At 39.5% G+C, this 9,512-nt stretch overlaps 1 long non-coding RNA gene across 1 annotated transcript; it reads left to right on the top strand.

Moving 5' to 3' along the window:
* Positions 1 to 1,007: 1,007 nt before the first annotated feature.
* Positions 1,008 to 3,460, top strand: LOC107309832. Its single transcript, XR_001553351.2, has 2 exons — positions 1,008 to 1,577; positions 3,094 to 3,460. It is a non-coding gene; the product is annotated as an uncharacterized LOC107309832 (long non-coding RNA).
* The last annotated feature ends 6,052 nt before the right edge of the window (positions 3,461 to 9,512 follow it).

The following is a 9,512-nucleotide window of genomic DNA, read 5'->3' as shown; positions in this document are numbered from 1 at the left end:
GTCCTAGTGCACAGTAGAAATGATAATCCAAACACATTGCTTTGGATTATTGTTGCTTCATTCCCCACCTTCCTGAAAATAGCTTTGTTACACACCGGCATCTCAGCAAGTAACAAATTCCAGTAGCTCTTTCTGCCAGTTTCCTGCCATACCACACATGAAGTGTTCTTCCTGGTACGTGATCAACTCATCTGTCCTGGGAAAACAGCAACAACAACAGCATCAACAACAACAAACCTGTTTGTTTTGTTTGCACTGGATCATTTTTAGATGAAGATGCTTGTGTTGCTAAGAATCAAAGAGTTTGTGTCCCTCTGCTTAAATCTCATGAGTACATCAAGGGTGTATTGTCTCTCTGCAGAGGGGCAAGGCAAATTTTCCTGCTCTGGTGGGACAGGAGAAAGAATTAAGACTCCTTAAACTATGGTCTTGTTTCTTCTTCCTTTGCCAACGTGTTATTTTCTAGTTTGCCTCAGCACTACTAAATTCCAGCTCAAACTGATCACAGTAGCTTCAAAATTCTATGTTCATACTTCTGTGCGACACCTGTCCCTCAGAGATGAGGCTGTGCTGCCTGGCCTCCAGCTTTCCCTGATGACAGCTCTCAGTCCAGAGGATGTCTATCAGATGGGCTGAGGAGCTGCAGCTGGTTCTGAAAGAGAAGTCAACAGCAGGAAGAACTTTTTCTGCTCACAGTAGATGTCAGCAGTCTGTCCCCCAGACCTGTAATTCTGCAGAGTCTTAGGGGTAGCCTGCTGGATTAACTGTTCTTTGCCGTCTGTAATTTCTCTCTTTTTGTCCCAATAGCAGAATTCAACTGCAACTGTTTCCATTGCAGAATGACTACCTTAAACCCACTTAATCTGAAGCAAGCAGTGGAAATCTGAATAGTGGAGGTCAGTGGGGGCCTCTGAAAGAAAAAGTAAATTTAGGATAACTTCACAAATGCTCCATGTATTTGCTGTTCTGTGTTGTTTATCCTTATCAAGTTTCAATTTTCATAAAATTGTACTCTGCAGCAAAGCATGGGACAGTTTTTTTTCTGTGAGTTTGAATGTTCTCGGTTCCAAAGTTCCTGAACTACTTCAGTTGCTAGGAGCATCAAAGTCTGAGCCAAGCTGAAGGGCAGCCCATTTCTGTAGCAGTCAGCAAAACCCTTGATCTCAAATGTCTTGACTTATCCAAAATCCAAACCCTGGATCACTCTTCACAGCTTTAGCCCATCTCTCATAGTGACACTTATATTCTGCTTTTATCCAGAGTGTGCTATCAAGAAGCCGCTTGCATTGTCACTGTTGCCAAGGCAGACCTTTAATTGGAACAGAAAGTTGGTGTTGCCAGGCATAATCAGAAGATGTCAGCAAGAATATTCTGGTAGATTTCATTGTGTTTTTTGCTAGACTCAACTTTGAGGCTCAGAGCCACATTTCTGCTACTGTCAGAAGCTGCACAGCTGGCTCTTAGCATAGAAGATATACGCTGCACTACCTTGCTGCTGAGCACAGCGAAAGGTTAACTTTGTGTCTGTTTGCACTTCTCTGTCTGTATGCTTGCTGTTGAACTGGATGGCTGTTGTGGTAAGACCACTGATTTTCTTCCCATGTTCTTTTACTGCAGTCACATGTGGCCAAGCTAACCCCCACAGTGTGACTGTTTTTTCCTATTTACACACGTTACTAAGAAACATCAGCTAAGGATATGTTATTACAAGTTTGGGAATGACCCTATTCTTGGCACAGGGCCAAGCCAAACACTTTATTTCATTTAAAAAAGCAAAATGTGATAGAGTCAGTAGTTATAATGATGATTGGCAAGCAGAGGTGGAGTGCTACTACAAAAAAGGAAGATCGGAAATTCCAATAATCCTAATTAATAAGCACAGTCATTAGTTCAATCAGTGGGATTATAAAAGAAATATCATTCTGCTTTAAGAGCACTATGGCCAAGAAAGAACACAGGAGGCAGGCTGTGATTAAGGCATCTTGATATGATAAATATGTCAACATTTACATATACATATATTATGTATATATTTTAAGATTGATTTTGTGAGTTTCATTAAGCTTCATTTTATGATAAAAAATGGAGGAAACTAAGAAACAGAAATATGACTTAAGTAGAAATGAAGCAAACTTAGAGGGGGAAAAATGACTAATTGCTCTTATGAAATAGACAAAGAAGACTCTAAAAAACATGTATTTCTCTCTAAGTACAACACAGAATGCTTTCTCTTTATCACAACAGTACTGTTGTAACCAATTTCTTCGTCCGTCCCTTCTCCTCTTTACATATACGAGAGGGAATATGCTGCTTTCTCTTTGACAGTCTCTTGTTAGAACATATGAACCACAACATTCTAGTAACAAAATTACCCTGCCTTTGCGGTTATTTTCTGAAAAGGGACAGTAATTCAGAAATGACTATTTTCTTTGCTTTGCACTGATTGATTCATTGTGGACTCTAAATGATGGCATGAGACACACTGACTGAGCTGGAGTTGAGTTTGGAGGAGAAGTTACTGGTGCACCCACTTGCACTGCTCTGCTTGAGAGTGTCAGTGTTTCAGTTGCAAACCACTCCTTGTGAAGATTTATAACTAGGTTATAGAAGTTCCCTCCCAGCTAAAATTTGCACTTCTTTTAACTTTTATGACACAAACACAAAATAGAAATCAGATTTTTCATGGGATATATTTCATCATAGCACATAAAGATTTATGCATTTAAATCTCATCCTTGTTTGGGAGAGTTATGCATCAGATTCCATCTGCATATGTAAACATAAGGATGTAGGGAGAAATCATCACCTGATGGCTTGTCCCCAACCTCAGTGAAGCCCTAGGACCAGTGCTGGTTTACACTAGTCAATCTAGCTAATAGCCAGTGTCCTTCTTTTACTGACTGTGACCAAACTGGGTTGGTTTTTTTTAGTCTTTTGATCAATATAATTTCAGTACATCTCCTAAACCAATGATGGAAGAGATGAAGAATCCATTTCAATGGATTTCTGAAACCAGAGTCAGAGCAATACATAACAGAGATTAGAGACTGAAATATGGGTGCATTTTTTATTATTTTTTTTTTCTTTTATCAGAGCTAGAGAACTAGCAGCCTGAATCCAAACTGATCAAGAGTAATGATGTCCATCAGCCATCTCCATCTCTGTGAAGAACTGTATAAAACAACAGTTGGGAAAGTGCTGAGCCCACAGTATCCATAACTGACTTTCACAAAATGATCTCCACAGTTCTGCCATGTACAAGGCGTATTATGCATTATGACAAATTGACATTTCTCTTGTTTGTGAACTCTATTTCCTGTTGGATGCAAGGATTTAAGCACTTTTTTCCTGTTGCTGTTTATGAACAAAAGCTATATTTCAGTTCAGGAGCACCCTTTACAAGCACACTGCATAGAGCCAGCTATAAGAGAAGTATATAAGCTGTTATGTTAAAAATTCACTTCCTTCCTGAAGTTTTAGCAGTTCTATCAAAGATTTATATTTTTTCGCGGTAGTACTGATTTTTCTACCAGTTACCCTAATCTCTAGGAAGATCTTCTGAAGCAGCCAGGAGCCAGACCCTAAGGTAGTTGTGGAGAGAGCTGTGGGCTACACAATCAGAGGATAGTGCAGTTGAAATGGTGTCAAATCTATGCAAAGCACAGGCTTTTTGAAAAAACACCACAAAAATACTTAGGCTGCCATTGCACATTACACTTCTTCTAATGACACTGTTGCTGCTTTACCAATGCAGTTTTTGGGGATTTAGTTCTCTTTTTAGACAGAGCCATGCTGTATTTCCCTAGCCAATAACTAGGGCCATGTGAAATACTCTCTGTCAAATCCCAAACCACCGAACACTGGCCAGGTTTCAGTTTTCATTATGAACTCAAAATTCAGACCAGGATGGCCTGCTGAGGAAATGGTCTGTTAAGGTTCACAAACCTTGCAAACAAACTTTGGGCCAGTTTTGATTAACCCCACCTTTAACTGGAAGAAATGTGTTTTCCCAGGCCTTTGGCTAAGCCGACCAGGCAGACCAAGCCACCACTTAGCCACTGTTTCTTAGCAAAATTTGTAGAGTAGTCTAGCACATTACATCTGAGATGGTCAGCCTGTGTTAGAGCACAGCACCAAAAGAACTATTTCAAATGGTTTTGAAATGTGCCTTGTTCTGAGCATAGAAATGGAGCTAGCTAATCAGAGCTGTATGGATAGAGTGTTCACGCTTCTTGGTCGCAATCCAACAGTTCTCAGACTTTGAGGTTTTAACTTATTTTTTGGCTATTTATACATTCAGAACAGAATTTTAACTTCTAACTAAACAGATAAAAAATGAAAAATCCCCTCATCTCCAGTGTGAACACTCTCACTGTCACAACATGCAGTGTGTGGGGGGTGCAGGTATGACACACACACTTTTACTTTTGTTTTTTTGTCTGGCCTGGTGTTATATTCCTGAGACATTGTTTTATCATCAGATGAAAGCCTTGGCACTGAAATATTGCAGTGTGGCTTACGTTAGTAATAGTAGTAAACTGATCCAGAATTACCCACCCAACATGCCTTTGAATTTGTTTGATTGAACTGACCTGTCAAGATCCCAGACATGGCTAATCTTTGTTCTCTGGCAGACTGTCCTCATTAGGACATGGCGGGATCCTGCAGAAGCAGCATTCTGCTGGGATGGTGTCATTTTGCAGTATGCAGAGACTACAGTCAGTGGGTTTGTTTGGTATCTGTCAGCATGGTGCAAAGTGAAAAGAGTGTTGGACTGTTTTGGTTGGTTTATTTTGTGTCCCATTTTTTTTGTATATTTGTTGGTTTTATTTCCCCCCAGTGTGTGCTAACTCCAAAGCTGGAGCTGCTCATACCAAGTAGCTCTAGACACAACGCCAAAACAGGCAGACTGTATGGGAAGGGGAACACTTAAGACTGAGAGAGACAATAAATCCAGTATTGACTGTGGCACTGTTGAAGCTAATTATGGCTGGCAAGTATGAATGAAACTGAGTAACATTGCAGTCTGTCCCCTCTTACCCTAGTTACTACGACAGTACTCACAAGGCATCCTATGTAAAAATAAAATCTATCTGAAAAAGAGTTATAAGCTGATACAAGATGACTTTCTTGATTTGAAATATACAGTTATCAAAGAAATGAGTCCTGTTCAGTTCAGTTGTATCCATAGATCTGCACTAGTTTCTCTGATTGCTGTGGGTTTGTAAATTTTCCATGAAAAATATTTCCCTCTCTTTCTCTCATGATATCCTAGTTTATCTCTATATTCAGAATAATTCCAAGTTTCAGCTCATGATGTTCTGTTCAAGTTTATTTTACTGTAGTGAGTCACGTAAGAGAAGTCCAGCAACATTCTTCTGTGTGGCAGAATGTTCCCATCTTAGTGAAAGAGAGGAAGAAGATTGGAAAGATGTAGAGGACTTGACGCACATATTTCTAACACCTAACATCAGAATACTATCAGTATATTGGGACATATATTGAACATATTCAAAACAAAATAAAGCAAAACAAAACAGGGAAAAAAATAGAATTTATTAAAATAAAATATTTTATTCAAAATATATAAACTGATTTGTCGCCATCAGATGTTCTTCAAATTAAGACCACCTGGAGGAAAGGGAAATACATCAGGTAGAGAAAAGATTCAGAGAGAGTAGGGTCCACCAGGGTAAAAAATGGAACTGGCAGTGGATCATGCAATGGAATAATTTAGTGCCAGCTGGGAAATGTAAACAGGTTCAGAGAAAGATGGCTGGGCTGGGGAAGGATGAGAGGAAGGGAGAAGTGTGCTGAAGAAGAAGCTGAGATCAGAGAGCAGGGAAAAACTGGATGTAGCTGGCTGGGTAAAGATCTGAGGGCACACAGCTGATGAGAAGAATGAAAATTGCTTGTATCCTATGTGTGGGAACGCAGGGAAAGGGAGGTATGGCAACATAAATAGACAGAAGATCATTCCAGGTTCAAAACAGGTAGTCTGGACTGAAAGAGGAAACGTAACCCTGTGCATAAAAGGACTGAGAACCCAGACATGTTAGACAAGGAGAAAAACATGCTGGGATCAGTAAGTGGAAAAGTTTCTTGAGAAACATGAAATTGGGATGCTGAGTCAGCAGGAGGGAAGTGTTAAGTAGGGCAAATCTGTTGGGGGAGGGGTAATGCTGACATGGGATAGATGAAAAGACAAGGAATATGGAATAGTACATGTGATATTTAGATCTCATTGTTCCTCTGATGCCAGCAAATATTTGCTTATATGCTAGCAGAGAGTGTGTAATTCTACATTAGAATGGGAGGTCAACAACTTATGAGCTATTCCATTAAACTAAATTTCTTAGATCTGTGTGGAAAAATTCATATGGTCATGTCACGGGTTACTTAGATTTACCTATGCCTGTGACAGGGGAAGCCACCCCGTAGGGCCCCCCTCCCCCCCAGGGCCCGGAAAGGAGGGGAAAAGGGGGAATGGGATAAAAACAGCAGCAATCTAAGGAGGATAAAACTTATTTTACTAAATATGATATCGAAATACAAGATAACACAATGTAATATAATTGAGGCTAACAAATCAAATGAAACAGAGAGAGAGAGTCCTCGAAAACCGAGAGGCCTACTGTGAACTCTAGGCGACACGGCTGGAACGCTTCCCATTCTCCAAGAAGTTCGAGAGAAGAAGAAGAACACTCCAGCCTGGGAACATGATTATATAGCGTCCTGGTCCCGTGACTTATCACTACCCGTGTTGTTCTCTGGGGTATGTAGTCTTCTTCTGTGGACTGCACATTCAATAGAAGTATCCATGCTTTACATGATGTTATGATGTGGAATACTGATAGCAAAATTACAAAATTACAAAACCATGACAGGTCATCAGCACTGTGCTTACAAGTAGTAACAGGATGGAACTCTGTATTTTCACTTTGCTTTCTAAAACAAAATTTTTAAAGCTATGTCTCACAAAAAAATTATACTTTTCTATTCATTTAAGCATCTGAAAGTTTCAAAATTTCCAAACCCTTCTCAACCCCTTCAATCATGATTACATTTCCCTATCCTATGCCATTAATTTGTTCTCTGATACTATGTTTAATTGAAGGAAAATGTATGAATTCTTTTTTTTTTTTTTTTTTTTTTTTCCCCCCAAAGGGCATCTATTCCCTGACCTTCTTTGGGAGTTACAAAAACTGTGATATGTATAGTGATGGAACAAGGGGACTGTTGGACGAAAAATGCCAACCTGTACATTCTGTGGTGGTTGAATACTGGCTCATATGTACAGATTGTTTTGTTTTTCCCTCTACCATTTGGTCCCTATGCTTTGCCAGGGATCACACTTTTCCACAGGTGGTCACTAACTGTGTGTTCCTCATTTCTGGTGCTCTGACAGGTGACTCTTGGGTCTGGTTTGCGTGCTGAGCATTCACAGCTGCAAATAAAGTTATAGAATCTAATTATTTAGATGCATAAAGGACTATGAAATGTTACATATTCTGAAATGTCCATGTGTTAAATTTTAAAGGAAATTATTAGTGAATTCAACTGTCATGAAGGATACAAGGATTTGAATGAGGAGAAAGTTTGGAATTTCTCCAGTCAAAAGCATAAAACTACCTGTATCTTGGATCCCAACAATGAAAGGGCAAAAGTTTTACCAAAAAAAGCCCCAGCCCTAAATGGATGAAAAAACTTCTTAAAGGAGATATTATGAGTATGCAGGGAGCTTACAAGTGGTGGAAAAAAAGAATCAGCCAGCAAAGAAAACCATGTCTTGGAAGTCAGGAAGGATAGAGACAAAGTAAGAATTGCCAGGAGTCGGGCTGAGCTGTACCTTCAAAAGAAAATCAAAGCAAGCAGTCTTCAGTCATAAACATAAGAAGAAACCAAGGGGGGAAAAAAGAAAAAGAGACTGGGGAAAAAAAGTTGGAATGCTATGTGAAGCGTGGATATGGTGGGGATTTGATTTCAAAGGACAGACCAAAAAGCCCCAAATAAACACACAGTGTCCATTTTCAAATAAAAGTGCTGGTGCACATGATGACAAATAGGAATGAGGACTTGGAGAAATCAAAATAAAGTGAAGCAAAATTCAAAATACTTATTATTTTATAAATGATGAGAGTGAGTGTCTCCATTTATGAGTGTTGAAAGTACAAGCATGTGAATTTGGAGGTCATGTGCAATGTAATTTCATAAAATCATAGAACCACAGAATGGTTCGGGTTGGAAGGGACCTTAAAGACCATATAGTTCCAAACCTTCTGCCATGGGCATGGACAATTCCCACTAGATCAGATTGCCTGAGGTCCCACCCAACCTGGCCTTGAACACCTCAGGGACTGGGCATTCACATCTTCTCTTGGCAGCTTGTTTCAGTGCCTCACAACTCTTTGAATAAAGATTTTTTTTCCTTAAATCTATTCAGTTTAAGGCTGTATTATTTATTTACTTATTTATTTAATATCACTACATGCCCTTGTAAAAGGACCCTCCCTGTTTTTTCCGTAGGCTAAACAACTCCAGTCCCCCCAACTGTCTCCATAGGAGAGGTGCTCTAGCCCTCCAATCACCTTCTTGGCCTTCTCTGAACCTACTCCAACAGGTCCATGTCCTTCTTATGCTCAAGGAAGTCCATGTCCTTCTAGAGATGAATGCAGGGCTGCAGAAGAGATCTCAGAAATCTCAGAGAGAGATATCTCAGAGCAAAAAGGCAGAATCAACTCTCTTACCCTGCTGTTCATACTTCTTTTCAAGTAGTCCAGGATATTCAAGGTTTTCTGGGCTGGAAATGCGCACTGCTGTCTCATGTTGAGCTTCTCATCAATTAGCATCCCCAAGTCCTTCTTCTTTGGACTGCTCTCTTATCCTTTTGTCACCCAGCCTGTATTTGTGCTTGGGATTGCCCTGATTCAGGTGTAGCATCTTGCATTTGGTCATGTTGATCTCAGGGAAGTTCACACAGGCTTACCTCTCAAGGATGTCCAGGTACATCTGGATGGCATCACCTCCCTCCTTCATGTTGACCACAACATACAAGTTAGTGTCATTTGCAAACTTGCAGGGAACGCACACAATCCTACTGTCTGTATCACCAACAAAGATGCTGATAAATTTAACAAAATTTAGTAAAGCTTTAAAAAAAGCTAGTGCCAGGTAGTCAACAAAAATAAATGACACATTACTCTGAAATTGTATTTAATATTTCTGGTAAATTGAAAGTATGTGTTTAATGCTCCTGAAAGAGAGGGAATTTGATTTTGGGCATTTACTTACCTTTTAGGCTCACCTTCATAATATGCAGCATTTTAGATTATATATTTTAAGGATAAGGACAATTGCAAATGGTGGAGAAAATAACTAAACTGAAGTAAGGGTTTATCAAATTTTGTCATGACAGGGTAATCTGATATCTATGTTTTATAATCTGTGGATATATTTTACATGTACTTCATGGAAAATCTGCAGATTATGTGCAGATAAGTAGATAAGAGGCA

This window comes from Coturnix japonica, chromosome 2, assembly GCF_001577835.2.
Source record: "Coturnix japonica isolate 7356 chromosome 2, Coturnix japonica 2.1, whole genome shotgun sequence".
Taxonomy (NCBI): domain Eukaryota; kingdom Metazoa; phylum Chordata; class Aves; order Galliformes; family Phasianidae; genus Coturnix; species Coturnix japonica.
Note: the sequence above shows the minus strand (reverse complement) of the source record. Positions and strands in the feature narration are given on the sequence as shown.